Source organism: Symphalangus syndactylus, chromosome 12, assembly GCF_028878055.3.
Source record: "Symphalangus syndactylus isolate Jambi chromosome 12, NHGRI_mSymSyn1-v2.1_pri, whole genome shotgun sequence".
Taxonomy (NCBI): domain Eukaryota; kingdom Metazoa; phylum Chordata; class Mammalia; order Primates; family Hylobatidae; genus Symphalangus; species Symphalangus syndactylus.
The window spans coordinates 57,393,788-57,417,396 of NC_072441.2; the positions used below are offsets into that span (position 1 = coordinate 57,393,788).

Genomic DNA, 23,609 nt, shown 5'->3' on the forward strand with positions numbered 1-23,609 from the left:
GTAAATTAGTTCAGCTACTGTGGAAGCAGTTTGGAGATTTATCAAAGAACTTAGAACTACCATTCGACCCAGAAATCCCATTACTGTGTATATATCCAAAAGAAAACAAATTGTTCTACCAAAAAGACACATTTACTTGCATGTTCATCTTAGTGCTGTTCACAATAGCAAAGACGTAAAATCAACCAAGATGCCCATCTATGGTAGAGTAAATAAAGAAAATGTGGTACATATACACAAAAGGATAGTGCATAGTGAAACAAAAGAATCAAATAATGTCCTTCGCAGCAACATAGATATAGCTGGAGGCCATTATCCTTAGTACATTAATGGAGGAACAGAAAACCAAATACCACACATTCTCACTTATAATTGGGAGCTAAACACTGGGTACTAACGGACATAAAGATGGCAGCAATAGACACTAGGGACTACTAGAGGGGAGAGGTGGGAAGGGGGTAAAGGGGTGAAAAAACTCCTGAGTACTATGCTTAGTACTTGAGTGACAGTGTCATTTAGACCCAAAACCTCTGCATCAGGAAATATATACCTAGGTAACAATCCAGGGCATGTACTCCCTGAATCTAAAATAAAAGTTGAATAAAAAAGAAAGATTAAGAAATTTTCTGCAAGTCACACAGCTATAAGAATTTATGTGTAGAATTGAATTATAACAAATTTGTTATAAATAAAAAGTGTGTTGTTTTTACTGTACTACATTCACGCTGATTATAATAAACGTTGTTAAAACTTTAATCAGCTCACATAATCTTGGGGTTTTAATTTACTATTTCTTAAATTGTCTCTGGGAGAAAATAGATATTGTGAACTCCATTATGCCCTAAAAATGTGTAGAGCTATCTATATGTCCCTGCCATATGCTATTTCATGGATGCCATCCCAAAGCCTTTCTACTGCAAGCTCCACTGACTCATTCATTGCCTGAGAACTTTCTCTGTCTCAAAGGTCCTTACACAATTTAAAATTCCAAGGAATTAACTTCTTTGGGAGCATCCTTCAACTACTGAAGTTCTTGCACTTCAGTGGGAAAACAGTGAAGGGTGCTCTTTAAAATCCCTGGAGATCCCTGGGTGCTTGAGCCCTAGATAAACACAGTAATAAATTATTCATAAACACTAATTAACATTCCATTTTATTGGTATTTTATCCTTCTTTGTTGCACTTTTCCTCTGCTCCGTCGGTGCTTCCTGGGATCAGATCCTCTCCCAAAAAAACTATGTGTATTCAAGTCCATGTCTCAACATCAGCTTCTGAAGGAATGCAACTTAAAACAAAAGGATCCATTGTGAAAATATAAATTGTTTCAAAATTTATACAATTTATATGAATCCCTGGATGATGTATGAAGGATTATTAAGGTAATTTAATTATCTTTGATATTTAATATTTTATATTTGTATTGAATTAAGAATTGATTTGTGAGAAGAAAAATGACTCAGTATTTCCTTGTCATTGTTTTTGATTTCATTTTCTTTTAATTGGACCATATGCAGCCATATAAAACTAATTATTCTTTCAATTATTCAAGCATTTAATTTCTAGTAACCAAATATGTAAACAATTAGGTATAGTTTTCAGTATACTGAATATTTCACATTAATCTGAATATCTGTTATAATAAATACCTTGTCTATTAATACTCATTCCCTTTGATAAATATCATTAGAAAAAATTTGCTGTAGAACATTATATTTGAATATATTTATTTAACAGTGATGTTAGCATTATTATTGTAATTTTATTGCCAGTTATTAAAAGTATGTCCATGTGTTTACACTAAGCATATGTTTTTCTATTATGAATATCTTTCCTTTTCTTATAGAAATGATGAAGAATCCCTTGGATATCAGATCTTACACATTTAAATATGTAAAGATTAAGATTTGATTCCAGGAGTTGGAGTTAAACATTTGTCTAATCGTGTTTTTACATATTTTTGGAGAAAATCACTCTGATCATCCTGAGATTGTTAGAAATATAGAAATTATAAGTAGATACCAGACATAAAAACTGAATAAACTAGAACTGCACGCTTTACTGTTTGTTCTTAGAAGTGTTTCATTTCTAGAGAAGCATCCTGCTGCTGTGGTTATCTTTTTCAGAGGTTGCTCAAATTCCATGAGGACTTCTTTTGGATAGCTTACCACAAAGATTACATTCTCTTTGGAGTTCAGATACCATACATCAAAACACTGGAGGTTTTGCAAGTTTTCTCTCAACAGGGGAAATATATCCCCTACAAACTAAAGGCAAAGTCAAAAGAGCAGTAAACAACTTTCTAACTTTCTTCTCTTGGCTTCCTTCATTAAAAAATATGACTACACTATGCTCTCCTTATAGTATGCTTCATTATTCACACTAAATCAATGACATGAATGTTGTTAAGTATGTAATTACAATAGGCACATTCTTATATTTGCTTGCTTCTTCTTGGTTTGTGGCTTGCTTAAATATAAGCAAGAAATAATCTTGTTTTTGAAACAAATATTTTCTAAGTTTAATTATTGCATGTTTCAAAGTAGACAGATATCAGCCTTTCTGGAATAATATAATAGATGGATATAAACAAAAGCAAATCACATGTTTACTTTAGCTAATTGTGCTGTATCCTCTTATGTTATATTTTACCTTCTCTTGAAAACAGGGAACATTCAAGTTCTAGAATTGATTTATGACCATGAATGATTATAACAAGTGACTGTCCTCCCCTTGAGTTTTATTGCACATACCCAGTTTGAAAGAGTTACAGTGATTGTTTCCCAATATAACTGTATTTTATCAAGTTCTTTTATTTCTAGTTATGATCTTGGTTTTTTATCTAATTTTTAATTTTGTTATAGAAATTTATAACTCATATTTCCATAATAAGCATGCCTGCTTATTTCCCAATGTCCTTTATCCTGTTAATTGCTTTTAATCTTAATTTCCACCTTGTCTTATATTAATACCACTATACTTGCTTGCCTTTTGTTTGCATACACCTGTTATCTCTTTGTTCATCTTTTAATTTTAACCTTTAATTCTTGCCATGCTTAGGGTGTCTTTATTGTAAAGATCCTTTAGGATTTTTTTAACCTTAAACTGATTTCTGTGTTTTAATGGAAGAATTTAATCCATTAACATTATATGTAATTAGTGATATACTAAATTTTTATTTTACTTCATATTTATTACTTATTTTATTGTTTTCTTTTTTTCACTTCATCTTGTTTGCTTCTGTGTTCAAAGTCTTCTTCATCACTCTTTCTTTTCCTTGGTAAATGGAAATACTGTACATTTCCATTTATTAACACTTATACTCACTTTCCCTGATGTCATAATCAAGCACTATGCCCCAAATGTTTTCCCATGACAGATGCTCAAATTCCCTCAAACACAAATAAGATGGAGCTTTCCAATATTCTAATTTCCAGTACTCTCATTCTCCACTCTCTTTCTTCATTTTGAAGATACCGTAGTAATTTATTTCTTCCCTTCCTTTCTTTGCTTTCTCACTCTCATTGTTTTGCATTTGTGAAGATAGTCTAGCACTAATTCCTCTTAATGATAGATCCCCTCTATTTTAAAAGTTCTTCTTTAGCTTTTCTACTTCTCATTTCTATGCATTTCGTTAGCTTTTCTACTTCTCATTTCTATGCAGTCTATATTTGTCCATAAGCATATCTCACAAGGTTTATTTCTCACTTCTTTCCTCTAGTTATTTCCTCATCTTAAAATCCTCATTATTTTTCATTTGATGTTTGCTTAGAATTTTTTTTCAGATGTTTGTCTCAAGTTTGGAGTATGATGGCAATATATACTCTAGGAATTCTTTCATGCCTTCAAATATTTTTCTTTTTCTCTGGCAGATAAATAATATATTTGGGTCGAAATCTTTCCCTGCCAGTAATATATCAATACTGCTCAACTGTTTTCTAGCTTCCAGTGCTGCAAAAGGAGATGCACTTTGCCAGTCTGAATATATATATATATATATATATATATATTTCCTGGGTAAAGATTTTGTTTTCTCTCTAGAAGCTCATGATATTTCCTTTCAACCTAACACATGTTATTATGATTTTCATTATTGTGTATCTAGCCTAGAATTTAGGGAGATTTTTGATCTACAAACTGATGTATCTTTGATCAGTTTTTATTTCTATTATTTGTTTAACTATTGCCTCGCCATTTATTATTATTATTATTATTATTATTATTATTATTATACTTTAAGTTTTAGGGTACATGTGCACAATGTGCAGGTTTGTTACATATGTATACACGTGCCATGTTGGTGTGCTGCACCCATTAACTTGTCATTTAGCATTAGGTATATCTCCTAATGCTATCCCTCCCCATTCCCCCCACAACAGTCCCCAGTGTGTGATGTTCCCCTTCCTGTGTCCATGTGTTCTCATTGTTCAATTCCCACCTATGAGTGAGAACATGTGGTGTTTGGCTTTTTGTCCTTGCGATAGTTTGCTGAGAATGATTGTTTCCAGCTTCATCCATGTCCCTACAAAGGACATGAACTCATCATTTTTTATGGCTGCATAGTATTCCATGGTGTATACGTGCCACATTTTCTTAATCCAGAAAATGTGGCACATATACGCCATTTTTATTAGCACATTTTTTTTTTCATTTGTGCTGCTTCTGAAACTTTTATAGTTCATGTTTTAGGGCTCCTGAATCTATACTCCAGTCCAGTCTCTTGATTTTTGTATTATGATTTCTCTATTTTTGCACTGTGTTTTTCTTTTCTTTTCTTTTTTTTTCTGCTTCAAAAAGCTTTATTTCCACTTGTTCCGAGGATTGGGAGAATGTTCCAGGGTAGTTCAAAAAGCTGCCTAGTGGCTGCATGGAGGCTTAGGCAGAAGCCCTGTTGATCTACGAGGGGCCCTTCAGAAGTCGCTGGGCGCAGTAGGCTCCTAGTTGTGCTTGAGAGTGAGCCTTTCGGAGAGATATTCACCCAGCCCAGCCTCTGGGCTAGCTAGCTTATGGAGATTGGTCAGGTGGTCACTCATCTTCTTGAAGAGTTTCACTTCCTTATCTAGGAAGTGACTCTCCAGGGAGCAAGAGAGATGGGATTCGTGTGGGTAGAACCGAGGTTATGAAGATCCGAAACGGCCTGATTCAGTTTTTTCTCCAGGCTATGGTGGCTTCCGTGGCATCCAGGGTTTTATTTGTACTCATCTTGAGCTGGCATCTGGATGTCATGGAAGAGAGCACAGCTGCCATGTTGGCTTTGCATTTTCAGGAGACGCTCTGTGCCCTGGCGCTTCTCCTCGGCCGATTTGCCAAAGTGACCCATACCTTCCAGAGACACATTATCGCGGTGGGAATAGAAGCCCAGGCAGAGGTAGATGTAAGAGGCCCGCAGGTGCAAATTGACCAGGCGGTTGATGGTTGCCTCAACCTCCGTGGAATAATTTTGATGAATCTGGGAGCTCATGGTTGGTTGGCAAGAAGGAGCTAACCACAGAAACGGTGTTGGCTGGTCCCAGAAGCAGGAGATGGCGGAAAAGATGGTCCCGGAGGTTGCAAGTGGAGAGGAGATCCCAAGGTGGTCAGAGGCTGGAAGAAAGAGAGTCCCTGGATCAGTTCCGTCCAAACATTGTTGAAGCAAGACACAGATCTCTGGGCCCTCTGAATGTATTTCTTTCTTTTTTGAGACAGAGTCTCGCTCTGTCACCCAGGCTGGAGTGCAGTGACTTCCGCCTCCTGGGTCCAAGCACTTCTTTCTCAGCCTCCCGAGTAGCTGGGATTACTGGCACACACCACCAGGCCCAGCTAATTTTGTATTTTTAATAGAGACGGGGTTTCACCATGTTGGCCAGGCTGGTCTTGAACTCCTAACCTCAGGTAATCCACCCGCCTCAGCCTCCCGAAGTGCTGGGATTACAAAGACTTGAGTCAATGCGCCCGGTTGATATTTCTTACCCTGGATCTTCTGGGTCACTAGTCTGTTTCACCAGTGACTATCCTCTCCTTAAATTTATCTCCTAAGACTTTATGTGAAAAAAAAAATTCATAGGTTTCTCAATCACCAAATATCTTATATGTGGGTGTGTTATGTGTGATGTACTTGAATATCTTTAAACTCTTCTGATAGCCACATTTTTTAGCACTTCTGCTTCTCTGAATGTGTTTTATTATTGTCCTGCCAACTCTTTTTTGATTTGGCTGCTGAGTCCCTTGGAAGAGCTATTACTTTTGTTATTGCTTTCACTTGTTTGTCTCAAGTCTAGTTGTTGGAGGTTAAAACAAGCAAACAAAACAATCCCATAAATGGATTTATGTTGTATAATATAAATAAAGAGGCTATCAGTCATATGATAAAGCACTTGGGGAAAACCTTCAAATTCTTCAACATTCTGAACTTACCAAACCTCCAGAGCAGGAAAGGTCTGGCAACTTATTCTGCTTCTTCCTGACATTTTGGGGGACAAAATGGATTTCCACTTATGTGGAAGCTGATATCACCCTTTTCTTGGTGAATCTCCTAATCTCTGCCAAGATTTTCCACAATTCAAATATGTACTATCCCTTACTCCTTGGTGTTGACACTGCTCTCTGTGTTCTCAATACTTGGCCAGCCTCTGGGGAAGAAAGTTCAGTACCACTTCTCTCTTTCACTGTATGTTGGAACCTCAACAGAGTTCCTGGCCTCATTTGAAAAATGTCTACCTAAAAGATTCAGAAGTTGGTCCCGTATGTCTTCAAAACTAACAATTTAAAGCTTTAGTATTTTTGCCTTGATGCACGTATAATCAGAATAATTTTTATTAGCTGGATTCTATTGATAAAGTGATTTTCCACATGTGGTTTTAATGATCATAAAGTTTCATATCCTTAGAAAAGAAATTTTAAAGCCACTAATAAAAGATGAATGGATATGGAAAAAAGGGTCTGTTATGGGTGAATGGGTAAAGAAAATGTGGTATATATACACAATAGAATCTTGTTCAGCCTTTCAAAAAAGGGAAATCTTGGCCAGACACGGTGGCTCACATCTGAAATCTCAACACTTTGGGAGGCTGAGGCAGTCAGATCACTTGAGCCCAGGACTTCAAGATCAACCTGGGTAATGTGGTGAAACCCTGTCTCTACAAAACAATACAAAAAGTAGCCAGGCATGATGGTATGGACCTGTAGTCCCAGCTACTGAGGATCGGGGGTTGGGGCTCAAGTGGGAAGATTGCTTAAGCATAGGAGGTCGAGGCTGCAGTGAGCTGAGATCATGTCATTGCACTCCTGACTGGGAAACAGAGAGATAGAAACCCTGTCAAAAAAACAAAAACAAAAAAAAAAACAAAAAGACATCTTGCAAGCAACAACATTAATGAACCTGGAGAACATTATACCAAGTGAAATAAGACAGGCACAGAATGACAAATATTGAATTGAACTTTTGTATGTAGAATCTAAAAATTCAAACTCATCAAAGCAGAAAGAATGGTAGGTCATGGTGGAATGGGGCGATATTGGTCAGAAGGTACAAACTCTCAGTTATAAGATGAGTAAGTTCTACTGTATTGTTTAATTGAAATTTGATAATAGAACATATTTTAAGAGTCCTCACCGGCTGGGCACAGTGGCTCGCACCTGTCATCCCAGCACTTCGGGAGGCTGAGACAGGCAGATCACCTGAGGTCAGGAGTTCAAGACCAGCCTGGCCAACATGGTGAAACCCCCATCTTTACTAAAAATACAAAAAATTAGCTGGGCCTGGTGATGCACACCTTTAGTCCCAGCTACTCAGGAGACGGAGGCAGGAGAATCACTTGAACCCGGGAGGCAGAGGTTGCAGTGACCCAAGATGGCACCACTGAACTCCAGCCTGGGCAACAGAGTGAAATTCCAGTAAAAAAAAAAAAAAAAAAAAGAAAAAGAAAAAGTTCTCATCATAGGCATAAATACACAAAAAAAGTAACTATGGATATGTTCATTAATACGATGGTGGTAATCATTATGCAATGTATACATATATCATCATGTTGTAGACCTTGAATATATACAATCTTTGTCAATTTTTAAATTAATAATAAGAAAAAAATAAGATGGATGCAAAGTACCCATGGTCAGGGCAGTTACTACAAGTTGCACTCTCCCTCATAACATGTTCTAGTAAGTATTGTAATAAAAGGTTTCAGAAGAACTCCTTAGTAGTTGGTATAAAGTTAAATATATCTACCCAAAAGAAGACATGTGACAATGGTAAATGAGAGGTCTTATCAGCACATTATTTGAATTATGAGATAGATCTGATGTAAATTAAGAGTTACAAGTGCCCTCTTTTTTGTCTTACATAGATGAAAGCAACTTACATTACCTTAAATGCCAACCTGCTCCTGGAGACACATGCTTCCTGAAAACGAGATTACTTAATGAAGTACTTGACTACTCCATTCATGACAAGTGCATTTGAAAATGTTGTAAAATAGCCATAGATTACAGACCTCATCACACGCATGGCCATTAATGCAATGAGACATGACAGAGCATGAAATGTGCAATATTCATTCACATTGGGAGCTAAGTACTATCAGTGCATCCATGTGTGAATTAATACAGTATAACACACTCGTGGCCATGGAATGTCACACAGTGATGATGATTGGGCTTGTAAAATGCCTTAATCAAATATTATTTGAAAAGAACAAGTATATGCTGTCACATTGATGACAAGGTTTAAAAGCGTCCAGCTAAATACATTATGCTTCACTATAGTCAGTAGTCCATTAATCCCATCAATTGTGTAATTATTTTGAATTGCTTTATTTGAGCTACATTTCACTTCTGAAGTCTTATATGAATAATAGCACATTGGAAAAGTAAATTAAAGTCAGCAGCATATCTTTATAACTTCATATCCAGAAATGTAAGCACAGTAAAAATATAAATGTGATTATATTCACTTTTATGTATTTAGGGACACAGACGTACTCTATTGTTAATTTTGCCTATCTGTCCCTCTTATATTTGTCGCTTCTTTTTCTTTAATAGCTATGTCCCCACAATCTGTGTATAAGTGTTTCAGTCATTTCCATATTTAAAATTTACCTTCTTAGATCCTGCATGCCTCTCCTTCTGTTCACAGGAAATATTCTCACAGTTTCCATTAACTGTTACCACTTCTATACATTTACTCCATTATCAACTGACAACAATCAGCTGCTTTCCTACCACCCCTACTCCCATCTCAAACCCCAATCTTAAGCTATAATTGTTTTAACTAAAGTCAATAATTCTCAATTAATTATTATAAAGACCATTTTCAATTCCATGAGTCTTGCTTGATCTTTCTTGTGTTTGACAATTTCTATCACTCTCTTCCTGATTTTCATTACATTACTTTTAATAGGCTCCCTTCAATATCTTTGGTGATTTCCTCTCAGCATTCTTCTCTTCCTCTTCATATTCTGAAACTATTCTTATTTCCTAAGATTGTGTTCTTGTCTTTTTTATTATTTTTAGATCTTACTCTGCACTCACCTGAGAAACTTTTTTCACACTCTGAGTTTCCAGTGCTCATAATTCAAGTGTCACCACTAGCTTACACTTTTCTGAGCTGTAATCTCATATGTATCTACTGCCTACAATATTCCTCCACTTATAGAATCCTCAAAGTCAACATGGCCCAAATAATCTTCCATTTATCATCCTGCTTGTGTTCCAATAATCCCTGTTTTATGAATGGTTTCATCATTAGCTCATTTATCTAAACATCATATGTAAAAGTTGTTCTGGCTTCCCATTTTCTCTACCTTCTGAATTATACATGTGTCTCTATTGATTACTTACTAAACAATGGGAATATTATTAGTGGATTTATGCTTGTACTTGTCAACATATGATTTTTTATTAGCTCGGGATGTCATAAATTGGTCCTTCATATTCTCAGAAGTATCTTTGCAGTAGTTTTTCTTTCGATATTTTAATGTATTTTTAAGATTTTGTGAGACCCAGTATGTTAAATAAATGTATTGCTCTATTTAAGGAATTTCATATTACATTCTCCTATAGTATAGATATATGCTTTGTGTTTAAAACATAAACAGAGACAGAGGTGGAGCAAAATGGCAGAATATAAGTATTCACCAATTGTTCCCACAACAAAGGCACTAATTTAACAACTATCTATATAGGAAAAAAAAAACACACCTTTCTAAGAACCAAAATCAGATGAACACTCACTCATAGTACTTGGTTTTAACTACATATCACCAAAAGATGCACTGAAGACGTAGAAAAGACAGTCTTGAATGGCAGGCGATCAAAAGTCTCAATACAGTAATCCAGAGAATTATCCTGAGTCTTCCCCAAGACCTTTAAGGTGCTACCTACAAGTCTGCAAGGATCACAACTTTACTGGGCTTGGGGTGCCGTATAAAGTAGATACAGTTTAGGTCACAACACCCAAGTCCTTTCAGATATCTGGAAAGCCTTCCTAAGAAGGAAGGCTACAATAAGTAGATAACTCTTCAATGCCCAGAAACTGAAGAACATCTGTCACTATCAATGCTATACATGAAAACATGACCTCACCAAATGAGATAAATAAGGCTCCAGGGACCAATCCTGGAGAAGTAGACATATATGACCATTCAGACAGAGAATTCAAAATAGCTGTCTTGAGGAAATTCAAAGAAATTCAAGATAACACAGAGAAGGAATTCAGAATTCTATCAGATAAATTTAACAGAGATAGAAATAATTAATAAGAATTAAGAAATTCTGCAACTGAACAATGCAACTGGCATACTGAAGAATGTACCAGAGTCCTTTAATAGCAGAAGTGATCAAGCAGAAATAAGAATTAGTAAGCTTGAAGATTTGAAAATACAGTCAGAGTAGACAAAATTTTAAAAAAATGACAAATAATGAAGCACACCTACAGGATCTAGAAAATAACCTCAAAAGGGCGAATCTAAGAGTTACTGGCCTTATAGAAGATATAGATAAAAAGATAGGAGAAAAAAGTTTATTCAAAGGGATGTAACAGAGCACTTCCCAAACCTAGAAAAAGATATCAATAAAACAAGAAGACTATAGAACACCAAAAAGATTTAACCCCAAGAAGATTATCTTAAGGCATTTAATAATCCAACTCCTAATGGTCAAAGATAAAGAAAATATCCTAAAAGCAGCAAGAGAAAAGAAAGAAATAACATACAATGGAGCTCTAATATGTCTGACAGCTGACTTTTCACTGGAAACCTTACAGGCCTGGAGACAGCTGCATGACATATTTCAAGTGTTGAAAGAAAGAAAGAAAAAATAATCTAGAATAGTATATCCGGCAAAAATATCCTTCAAATGTGAGGGAGAAATAAAAACTTTCCCAGACAAACAGAAGCTGAGGGATTTCATCAACACTAGACTTGTCATACAAGAAATGCTGAAGTAAATACTTCAATCAGAAAGAAAAGGATATTGATGAGCGATAAGTAGTCACTTGAAAGTGCAAAACTCACTGGTAACAGTAAGTAAAGAGAGAAACACAGAATGTTCTAATACTGTAACTGTGGTGTGTAAACTACTTTTATCCTAAGTAGAAAGACTAAGTGATTATTATCCAAAATAATAATTACAACAACTTTTCAAGACATAGAACAATAAGATAAGTACAATAAGATATAAATAAGTTAAAAAGAAGGGGTACAAAGTTAAGGCATATAATTTTATTAGTTTCATTTTTTTTGTTGTTGTTGTTGTTTACACAGTGTTAAGTTGCTATCAGGTTAAAATAATGAGTTGTAAGATAGTATTTGCAAACCTCACGATAACTTCAAAGCAAAAAACACACAACAAATACACAAAAAATTGGAAAAGCAGGAAACTAAATCATATTACCAGAGAAAATTACCTGCACTAAAAGACAAAGGAAGGAAGGAAGGAAGGAAGGAAGGAAGGAAGGAAAGAGAAAGAGAGAGAGAGAAAGAAAGAAAGAAAAGAAAGAACCACAAAACTAGCAGAAAACAAATAACAAAATAGAAAGAGTACATCCTTACTTGTTAATAATAACATTGATTATCAATGGATTAAACTCTCCAATCAAAAGACAGAGTAGCTAAATGGATTAACTTTAAAAAGAGACCCATTAATATGCTGCCTATAAGAAAGACACCTCACCTACAAAGATACACACATAGACTGAAAATAAAGAGATGCAAAGAAATATTCCATGACAACAGAAACCAAAAAAATAGGAGTATCTATACTATATCAGACAAATAGATTACAAGAGAAAACTATAAGAAGAAACCAAAAAGGTCACTATAGGTTTGGTTTTTTTCCAAATATAAGATCATATCATCTGCAAACAAGGGAAATGTGACTTCTTTTATTCCAGTTTGGATGCCCTTTATTTATTTATCTTGTCTGATTACTCTAGCTAGGACTTCCAGTAATATGTTCAATAACAGTGGTACAAACAGGCATCCTTTTTGTGTTTCAGACCTCAGAGGAAAGGCTTTCAATTTGTCCCCATTTAGTCTGATACTAGTTGAGGGTCTGCCATATATAGCTTTTATTATGTGAAGTATGTCCTTCTATCTATCCCAGTGAAAAAGGGGTTAATTCAACAAGAAGATATAGCAATACTGGAGCACCCAGATATATAAAGGAAATATTATTAGAGCTAAAGACAGACAGAGACCCCAATACAATAATAGTTGGAGGCTGTTTCTTCCAGACATAAAATCAACAAAGAAATGTTTGTCTTATTCTACACTATAGACCAAATGAATCTAGTAGATATTAATAGAACATGTCATCCAATGGCTGCAGAAATTCAAAGGATTATTAGTGGCTACTCTGAGCAGCTATATGCCAATAAATTGGAAAGCCTAGAAGAAATGGGCAAGTTCCTAGACACATACAATCTACTAATATTAAAGCAGGAAGAAATCCAAAACCTGAACAGACCAATAACAAGTAATGAGATTGAAGCCATAATAAAATGTCTCACAGAAAAAAATATTTCTGGATCTGATGGCTTCACTGCTGAATTCTACCAAACATTTAAAAAAGAATAACAATTCTATTTAGACTATTCCAAAAAAAGAGAGAGAAGGAGAGAATACTTCCAAATTCCTTCTATGTAGCTAGTATTACCCTGAAACCAAAACCAGAGAAAGACATCAAAAAAAGAAAACTACAGGCCAATGTCTCTGATGACTATTGATGCAAAAATCCTCAACAAACTGAACTCAACAGTATGTTAAAAAGATCATTCAACATGGCCAAATGGATTTATCCCTGTGGTGCAAGGATGAATCACCAAATGCAAATCATTCAAAGTGATACATCATATCAATAGAATGAAGGATAAAAAACATATGATTATTTCAATTGATGCTGAACAAACATTTGATAAAATTCAACATCACTTTATCATAAAAATCATCAAAAATCTTGGGATAGAAGGACGTACTTCAACATAATAAAAGCTATATATGACAGACCCTCAGCTAGTATCAGACTGAATGGGGACAAACTGAAAACATTTCCACTGAGTTCTGAAACACAACAAGGATGCCCACTCATACCACTGTTATTCAACATATTACTGGAAGTCTTAGCTAGAGTAATCAGACAAGATAAATAAATAAAGGACATCCAAATTGGGATGGGAGAAGTCAAATTTCCCTTGTTTGCATGATATGATCTTGTATTTGGAAAAACCTAAAGTCTTCACACCTCAAATTATGAAACTATTACAAGAAATCATTGGGGAAAATCCCCAAGACATTGGTCTGGACAAAAATTTATTGAGTAATATCCCACAAGTGCAGGCAACCAAAGCAAAAATGGACAAATAGGATCTCATGAAGTTAAAAGCTTCTATGCAGCAAAAGAAACAATTAACAAAGTGAAGAGACAACCAGCAGAATGGGAGAAAATATTTTCAGACTACCCATCTGACAAGGGCTTAATAACCAGAATATATAAGGAACTCAACTTGATAGGAAAAAATCTAATAATCCAATCCAAAAAATGGGCAAAAGGTTTGAATAGACATTTCTATAAAGAAGACATACAAATGGCAAACAGGCATATGAAAATGTGCTCAACATCATTGATTATCAGAGAAGTACAAATCAAAAATTCAATGAGATATCATCTCATCCCATTTAAAATGGCTTTATCCAAAAGACAGGCAGTAACAAATGCTGACAAGCATATGGAGAAAAGGGAACTCTCATATGCTGTTGGTGGGAATGCAAGTTAGTACAATCGCTATGAAGAACAGTTTGGAGCTTCCTCAAAAAACTAGAAATAGAGCTATCATATAATTCAGCAATCCTACTGCTGGGTATATACCCCCAAAAAAAGGAAATCAGAAAATTGAAGGGATTTCTGCACTCCCATATTTGTTGCAGCACTATTCATATTAGTCAAGATTTGGAAGCAGCCTAAGTGTCTATCAACAGATGAATGGATAAATAAAATGTGGTATGGAGTACTATTCAACCTTATAAAAGAAAGAGATCCAGTCATTTGCAACAACATGGATGGAACTAGAGATCATTATGTTAAGTGAAATAAGCCAGGCACAGCAAGACAAACATCACATGTTCTCACTAATTTGTGAGATCTAAAAATCAAAACAATTGAAATCATGGACATAGAGTGTCAAAGGGTGATTACAAGAGGCTGAGAATGATAGTGGGAGGCTGTGGGAAGAGGAGGGAATAGCTAATGGGTGCTAAAAATTAGAAAGAATGAATAATACATAGTATTTGATTACATAACAGGGTGACTATAGTCAATAATAACTTAATTGTACATTTTAAAATAACGAAAATAGTTTAATTGGATTATTTTTAATATAGAGGATAAATGCTTGAGGTGATGAATACTCCATTCTCCATGATGTAATTATTTCACATTGCATGACTGTATCAAACATCTCATATGCCCTACACACACACACACACACACATATATACATATCTACTATGTACCCATGAAAATTCTAAAAAATAAAATTCTCTGGTTAAATAAAAAATAACATAAAACACAATCAGAAGGTTTGGGTTATGTCAGCTTTGCTGAGTTTATTGTCATTATGGCAAGTTGTATTGAGGAGGAAAATCACCAAAAATATAAAATGGAAAGAAATGTCAATTATAAAAGATTAATTTTCAAACTAAAAGTAATGCATTTATAAGATGGACCTATAATTTATGATTAGTGTTCCTAAAAATTAATGAATCTTCCCAAAAATTAGCATGAGTCAAATGCAAACACAAAGATAGGCTCTCATTTATTGTTTTTTTCATAACAATAGAACTTAAAATAATACTATTTTTCTAATGTTATATAACAAATTACTAAAACTTAGCAGTTTAAAAGAATACCCAGTTATTATCACACTTTTTTGTTGGTCAGAAGTGCAGGTGTGCTTACCTGAGTTCTCTTTTCTAAGTGCTGTAAGACTGAAATCAAAGCGTCCACTAGGGTGGGTCGTTATCTGGAGGCCTGAGTTCGAAGCTTATATACTTCTAAGCTTATACATGCCATTGGCAGAAGTTGTTTTCTTGTGGTATAGAACTGAGGACTCATTCCGTGGTTAGCTGTCAGCCAGGCTCCACCATACCTCTGAAAGGCACCTCCCTTTCATCTCACACAGCCTCTTCAATCTTCAAAGTAGCAGTGGCTCATTGAGTCCTTCTCACGCTTTGAATCTCTCTGACTTCTTCTTCTGCTACCAGACTGAGAAACTCTTCTATTAAGGGGATTCAAGTTTCACTTCCATTTAGTGCCACTAATTGTAAATTTTTATTAACAGCTGCCTCACATTGGCTGAGGCTATTAACAAATGTCTGCTTTTGATAGCGTGGGCCCCTGAGAACATCTCCTGGGCTGCAGAGAGCAACTCAATCTTCTGGACCTGTAAAATTGCATCTTAGCTTCTGGACATTTACATCCAATGTGAAAGGCAATGTGGTCTTTATAAATCCTTGGGAATTTGCCAGGCCGTATGCCAGATGTAAATAGGCAGAGCATCAGAAAATCGTCTCATAGTTCTGGGACAGCTAAACAGGACTGGATAAGAGGGAGAACTGTGAGAGGCAGCTATGTTGGCCCTCACCCTCACATAAGATCGTTCAGAGTGTGTGGGCAAAATGGGGAAGTCTACAGGGGAGTGAAGGCAGCTACTGAAAATGGAACAATTAGGGAGTAAAACTCCTGAGCAAGGAAATATTTTTTTTTTTTTAATTTAAGAAGTATAATATTATCTGTGTTTTCTGCAATGTGGGAAGAGTTTGAATCTCTGAACCAGTTTGTGGCACTCTTCTAATCAAAAAGTAAGCAGAGTAAGATCTTTGTTATTACCACTGTGGGAAGAAAAATCAGAGGCTCTGCATGAGGGACATAGACAATGAATCTGTAGAATCAATCACATATGGAGAAAGGCCAAGTCTGGATAAAAAGAAATGGGCAGTACATGTTATAGTGGATGTAGAGTAAGTGAATCCCTCTGAAAATGCAAGTAACAAATAGTCTGACTCTATTCTGAGCAAGCAGTTAAGTGGAACTAAGAATTTTCAGTTAAATATAAAAACCAGAATTACTGATATATTTCTTTTCACTTTCCTAGTACAGAATAATATTAAGCTGAAAAAAAGAGATTCAAAATATCTTGACAATATAAAATAAAAGATTAAGATTTAATAAATATATTCTTCAAGTTAATCTAGCTAGAAGTATGTAAAAATTAAGCTGAAAAAAGAGATCTAGAATATCTTAACAATATAAAATAAAAAATTAAGATTTAGTAAGTGGAGATATTCTTCAAGTTTATCTAGCTAAAATTTTTCAAAAATTCATAGGAGAAAGAAATTGAAGATAGAGCACAAGAATTTTGGTTTTAATCTGTAGTTTTTGTGAGATTTTTGTGTTTAATGAAGTTAACCATAAAATGACAATAGCATGAGTTCATCATTCTCAGTTTCACTAAAGCACCCACGTATGTCCCAACATAAAACAAAGCTAATTGAGAAACTCAAAGCCATCCTGGAATGACCATTATGCATTTATGTCTGATCCATGGTGTTGAAGGAAGCATTTAAGATCGCTGCAACGTGTGTCCCTTCCTGGTCAGCTAATTTCAGGGGAGACTATTGGGATAAGTAATAATTTGCTTCACATTTTTGTTTATTTCATTGACCAACAAAGGATATAAACCTCCTATGTCCACACCAGGGTTCAGTAAGAAGAAAGAACCCATACCAGTTATTTGAACAATGAAATTTTAATATGAACAATTATTAACTAGGTACAAAATTGATAATGAGACAACTGAAATATAAGAAGAAAAAAGAAAAGTAGCTACCATAGGAGCAGTTATCAATCTTAGAGATGCGGGAACAAAGAGAAGGGATTCGAATTACTCTTGGTAATTTAAATCAGTTTCCTCATTGTTAAAATGAGGCTGTTTGACTAAATTATGCCTAATATTCTATGACTATTATTCTCTACAATCTGTGCTCTAAAATCTTGTGACTTCATAAATCATGCTCAATTAACCCCTGTGTGATTTTAAAAAAAAGGTGAGAGTAGTGTTTATATTTCAGTTCTTCTGAAGGGCTGGCATATTAGTAGAATGTCACCTGAACCCCCAAATTATAATGACCCAACCAATATTTAAGGTTATTTTTTGCTCACTTAACAGCCATGAAAATATGTCCCCGGTCATTGAGGGATTCTCCTCTACTTACTGACTTAGGGACACAAGTCTTCCCAGCAATGGCTCCCCTATTCCCCCAGTCACTATGCTCATCTGCACCAAGCTGAGAGGGGAAAGCACATGTAGAATGTCTACATTGGAGGTTTTGATGGTTATATGCAAAAGAGGTATTTATAATTTCTACTCACATTCTACTGGATAAAACTCAATCACTGTCAAGCCTAACAGAAATCAAGGAAGAAAAATTTAGCCGAGCTACGCTCCCAATAGAAAAGAAACATGTTTGGTAATCAGTTAAACATCTCTGCTACTGCTAGTTTTATGTAAACATTTTAGAGTGTAAAATTTCTGAGATAAACAGCTTAATTAACCCTATTGTGTGTGCATGTTTTTCCAAAAGCATATCCAAATTATGATCTTATTTATTGAATTGTTATCCATTTTCCTTTAACAATTTTATTTAGATGTCTATATTTTATTTTAAAATGTAGTACCATACATTAATTTTTGTTTTATTTATGTTCCAAAGTAAAGTGATTTTTGTGCAAGTTACTACATTATATAGAAATACTCTATTTGTGCATTTATTTATCTCTCCCACTGAAATTTAAGCCATCATGGGCACAGACTGTATCTTTTCTATCTTTTGCTTCCTTATCATCAAAAGCACACAATAAAACCACTTAACCTATTAAAAAATGACCATCTAGAATGAAGTAAATGTTTTAATTTTCTCATTTCTACATTTTATTAAGCAGGTTCAAAATTGTTTATGATGTAAAGGTATATATATATTTTTAATGAACAACATAATGTTAGGAAGTCTCAGAAACAGCCATGGAAGACAGAAAGAGGAGTGCACTTGTAAGCAATTTGTTCTTTTCCAGACAAAGTCACACCCAGGACCAGAATTAATATATTTCCTCTAGGTCTTATACACTACCCTTTGTGTGAGGAAGTTTTGACTCTCAGGAGTCACAAATGGCTTCACTAAAACTTTTAAACTTCATCAACAAAGGTGAAGAATCAACATAGGCAGCATGTCTGTTCCTCCCCAAATCAAGAATAATCCAGTCCACAGTTTCTAAGATCTTGCCTTTTCGTGGAGTAAGTTAGGGCCAAAAAGGGATCTGGAGTTCCACTCTCAGTGAAGGTGGATTTATCAGCTTCCAGAAATAAGCAGCCAGGAGGCTGTGACCCTTAAAGGGTTAAAAGGAGGTATACACTCTGGATCTCTCTTGACTGTAAAAGAGGGCACCAGGGGTGATATTTTGCATATCTTTTTCCAGCTTAGTATTGTTCTCTACTAGGGAAGTGAAATAAATCTATCTGTGCATTCCGGTTTTTATACTTAACAGAAATTCTTAACTCCACTTGCTCACTGCAGTTATTGCAGGTTGAGGTGGCAAGGGCAGAGTGAGTTTTGTCCAAGAGCTTGGCAACTTCGGGCAAGAAACTATTTTTGTCTCAATTTCTTCATTTGTAAGATGAGAGGTAAGGAAGAAATGATTTCTAAGTTACCTTTCAGTTCTAACTTCTAGTAATTTTATTAGGTTGGCTTTTGCTCTGGAGAGAGAAGACCTAGATTTGACTCTGTGATCATGGGTGAGTGATTTAATCTCTCCAAAGCTTAATGTACTCATTAACAAAATGGAGATAATAATACCATTCCTTATAGGTTAGCACACATCTTCACCTGCAAAAATAGCTGAATAAAATGTAGTTAGTATTAAAATATCTGTTACTGGCTATCAATCTCTTAAACTTCCCACAGAGTAATATCTTTTCAAATACCTCATTTATTCAAATCTGAAAATCAATAGAATTGTTATGAGAGTTTATAAAGTATATGCAGTTATTAATTGTATATTGTTAACCCTTTAAGAGGTCTGACTTAGTAATTATAAATTTAGTCTCATCAATTTCTACTCATCCTGTGTATATGTTACATATAATAGGGGGGTTGCAATGATTCAATTTAATAGTTTTACTCAAAATAATTAAATAATTTTTTCTTCAATTAAACCAGAGAGAAGAAGTGATGAGAGGTAGAAATGAATTATAGTCATTCATTCACACAGATAAATGTGAAGGTAATAAAACATGTAGTCTTGGACGTAGCAAGAGACACTGAAAATAGCTGGAATATTCAAATGAGTCTTATAGAATAAGTAGCACTTTCATAGCTATAAATTTTGAAAATACTATAATGGGTTGGGTTGGAGGAAGGTAGGAATGGGAAGAGAATGCCAAGACCACAAAAAAGAGTAGGATAAAAATGCAGGACACACTGATGGAAACCTGAAAGTAATTTTGAGTCTGGAAATGTAAGTGTTAAACTTAAGTGAAAGAAATGAGATAAACATTAAATGCAATAAATGCTAAATGAAATCAAGCATGCTCATAAAAAAACAAGTGGAATTTTAGGGAAAGTTTTGTAGGGAAAGTAAAAATGAGATTGATAAACCAGTGCACATATGAATGGGCAGGAAAGAAAACATTTATATCAATATTATTTCTTACTTAAAATTAAATATATGTTTAGGAAAGCTTTATTCCCCCAAACACTAAACTCCTAACTTTTTGCTTTTCTATTGTTACATTGCAATAAATATTAAACAAACAGACAATTAAAAAGAAATGTTCTGTGTGAATTGAGCTGTTTTTGATACCCAAATGTATCTGATTTCGTTGAAGTTACCAGGTACTCTGAAGTTAGATTTCACAGGAAGTTTAGATTCTCCTTTCTTTCTTGAACTCAGTGAAATTCTTCAGCAGTGTAAATCCCTTTGAAGTCAGTTTGATATGCCAATGTTGAATCAAATTTTGTGAACTTCAAAGCTTGCTCTCTTCTAGAGGATATCCTGGTGAGGCTAGATATTACAAAATGAAATAAGAATACTACCTGAACATTTTAACTAACCTGGTTTCTAAAATAATATGTAAGCCTTCTTATTTCATGACTATTCATCTTTTTGATATATTTACAATATTTAGTGCTTTATTATTACGATAATATTTCAAAATTTTGGTTTATACATATTTTATGCAATAGAAGTCTGATGAACTTATTTTACATGGAAATTTTATTTTATTTTCTTATAAAAAGGAGTTTTGAAAATAATATAGAATTGTGAACCACAGAAGCTTCATGAAGGTGTCAGCTATGAGTCCTGGGGTAAATGTATTCAAAAAAGGAATTAATAAATGAATATCCCAAGTTTTCACAAGAAGGAAATAACATGATGTATGTCTAAGTGGTTAGTATTCATTTAGAGTTAATTTAAAGCATCTGATTGAATTTTCTTCCTTCTAATCTCCATGAAACACTGAAAATTATCAAAACGATGACTGTTTAAATTAAGATATTTTTATTAATTATTCCAAAGTAACGAACATATGGAGAATAACTCCTCACAAGGAAATTGTGAGTTGCATGGGAATTAGATGCCATTATATTAGAATGTTATTGTAGAGTCTTCTCCAAACAGTTCAAAAAGTATTACAAAAAATACATAAATTCTTACAATGCCATATATAGGCATGAATTTTATTAAATTACCACATCCATTCTTTATCAAATTGGTACTGAGAGTCAACTATGTACTAGGCACTATTTCCATCAAGAATAAATGAAACACTCCTGTGCTCATGAAGTTCATGTTCAGAATTTAGAGAGAGGCAATTAAAAAAAAGAATGAATAAGTAAATTATATAATAATGGGAAGTAATATAGAAAAAAAGAAAATGCAGAGCAGGGTTAGGTGGATCAGCAATGGAAGGCATCCCTTGCATGTGGGTTTAATTTCAGATAAATTGTGAGGGAAGGCCTCGGTGAACCTGTAACACATGAACCAAGACTTGAAGGTGCGAGAGTGAGTGCTGTGCATGAGCAGGGAAAACGTTTGAAGCCAAGGCAGTGGCAGCATGGAAGCCCGAGGACAGGAGTGTCCATCAAGTGGTTAAGGAGCACAGTTTCCTGCAAGCAAAGTAAGCAAGGAGAGAATGGAAGGACATGGGGGAAGGAGGGTGATTGTGTAAGGCAAATAAGACTATTTTTTAAAACTTTTAATTACACTCTAAATGGATTAGCAAGAGCCATGGGTGGAATTTGTGAGGTAAACCAAATTGTTTTGGTTCGTATTTTAAAAGGAACACTCTGGCTACTGTGTTGAGAATAAACAATACAAGGATGGAAGTGGGGAGAGCAGCGAGAAGGCTGTTGCAGTGATGAGAGGGAGAGAAGGCCGTGGCACCCAAGAGAGTGCCAGCAGAGTGGGTGGTGGGCAAGGGGTCAGGCTCAGATTTCATTCTGAAAGTAGAACCAGTAAGATTTCCTTGTGGGTTGTATGTCTGTTATGAGAGAAAGATGACCTATGATTTTTTTTTTCCTGTGAGTGACAGAAAGAATGAGCTGCTATAAACATGGGAAAAGCCATAGGAGGAACAGTTTCTTTCTTTCTTTGAAGAGAGTGAGTGGAATGAGAAACTCAGTTTTGATAAAACAATCTACCCAAGTCAAATACCCTTTTCCTTATTCAATAAAAGCATAACATAAAAGACAGATGTATTTGTACTAGTTTAGGTAGGAAGTCATCACAGTTTTCATAATTCAGTTTGGCCTATGTTGCAGCATTGCATTTCTGGTATCACAGACTATTAATAAACCAACAATGAAAAGCTTAGGGAGACCAACATCTTTAGACATACTGAGAACAAAGTATAGATAGCTCATATTGAATGAAATTCTGCCACATGAATTTAAGAGAAAAGGGTCATTTTTTCAATATTAATCTTGATATTTAGCTTTTCATTAAATGGATAGGTTTTAAGGGAGGCATTAAATGTATTGGAAAAAGTGAACTGCTTGCCACAAAAATAAAAGTTTAAAGAGGTTATTTTAATATAATAAAAAGTGTGTTTTGGAAGGTATTGTATCAAATGAGTGAAACAGAATATCAAAAAATAATTAGTAACTTTTAAAGTCAATTAATACTTAAACCAGAGTCTTTCAGATTATCAAAGAAATTTTAGGCCATAGTGGGTAAAATACTGGTTAAAAACTTTTATTTTTTTGGAGCTAGAAATACTTTGGTTAAAAGTCAAATATTTAATATACTTAGCTACTCTTAGTTTCCTTCTTCTCAATGAGTGGGATAATAATAATCACCTTATAGATTTGGTATATGATGACTATGAAAAGAATTTCAATAATATTGCTTATAATTATGTGTAAGATATATATATATATTAATACACACACACACACACACACACACATATATAAAACTTATCACAGTACTTAAGATCCAGAATGTGAACACAGCCAACATTCAGTTTTCTTATGAAATTAAATCCAAATTTTCTTTTGGAGGATGAATCATTTTACTTCATACAATCTGTTGAGATTATAGTTGACTACAGTTAGGAATTATATCAGTTAAGACTGGCTAAACTGCTATAAAAAACATGAAAATATCAATAGCTCTCATTCAGTAAAAGTGCACCTATTAAGTACATACAAATCAAGGGTAGATATTGCAAGATGGTGGGAATTTTGCCTCCATAGTGATTTGGAGATTCACACTTTTTTCTCATTTTCTGACTGTATCAACCTCTAGGGCTTGTTGAATATCTATATTTAGCAAACTGAAGGATTAATAGAACATGGAGGAATTATGTCTACTTCCAAACAGATGAGCTTTCTGAGTATAGTTCAATACTTATCATATTGTCACATCTGAGAGGTGACAATGTGCTAGCAGCTCTCACTTGCTCTCAGCACCTCCGCGACCACTCTGGCTGTGCTTGAGGAGCGCTTCAGCCCACTGCTGCGCCGTGGGAGCCCCTCTCTGGGCTGGCCAAGGCTGGAGCCGGCTTCCTTTGCTTACCTGGAGATGTG

The 23,609-nt window shown here is 34.8% G+C and overlaps 1 long non-coding RNA gene and 1 pseudogene across 1 annotated transcript in view; one reads left to right on the plus strand and one right to left on the minus strand.

Annotated features, from left to right (window-relative positions):
* Window positions 1-23,609, plus strand: part of LOC134733758 (uncharacterized) — a 239,348-nt gene that overhangs the window by 53,758 nt on the left and 161,981 nt on the right. The window lies entirely within an intron of this gene.
* LOC134734028 (ferritin light chain-like) lies at window positions 4,787-5,458 on the minus strand (annotated as a pseudogene).